Source organism: Lupinus angustifolius, chromosome LG07 (assembly GCF_001865875.1).
Source record: "Lupinus angustifolius cultivar Tanjil chromosome LG07, LupAngTanjil_v1.0, whole genome shotgun sequence".
NCBI classification, from domain to species: domain Eukaryota; kingdom Viridiplantae; phylum Streptophyta; class Magnoliopsida; order Fabales; family Fabaceae; genus Lupinus; species Lupinus angustifolius.
Window position 1 is genome coordinate 10928564 of NC_032015.1, and position 440 is coordinate 10929003.

The window sequence follows — 440 nt, forward strand, 5'->3', positions numbered from 1 at the left end:
CTGGGGCTACGCTGAAAGAAACGTTTTCTTTGTCGGTAGGAAGGGAGTCAAACCATTGAGTAGGTTTCTTTATTTTCTTGTAATTTTTCTAAGTGTTGTAATTGGTTGGTGTGCATGTAAATACATTAAATCAATTATAGTGAAGGAAATCTCCCAAGTCAGCCGGGAGGCCTGGATGTAGTTTGCAGTGGACAGCAAATGAACCAGGATAAAAATTCGCGTTGCAGGATCTGTTTTCTCTCTCTCTCTCTCTTTACTGTTTTCAATCGATTATTTGGTATAGTGGATTCAATTGAGACATTCTGTACTTGTGCTATACTGAAGGATACTCCGATATTAAAATTTGTAAGCTCTATTATTCGTTCCATTATCGGTTAACTGTTGTGCAATTAATCGTTTCTGTAATAGCTTACTGTTTCTGTTTAATCGATTAAAATTGT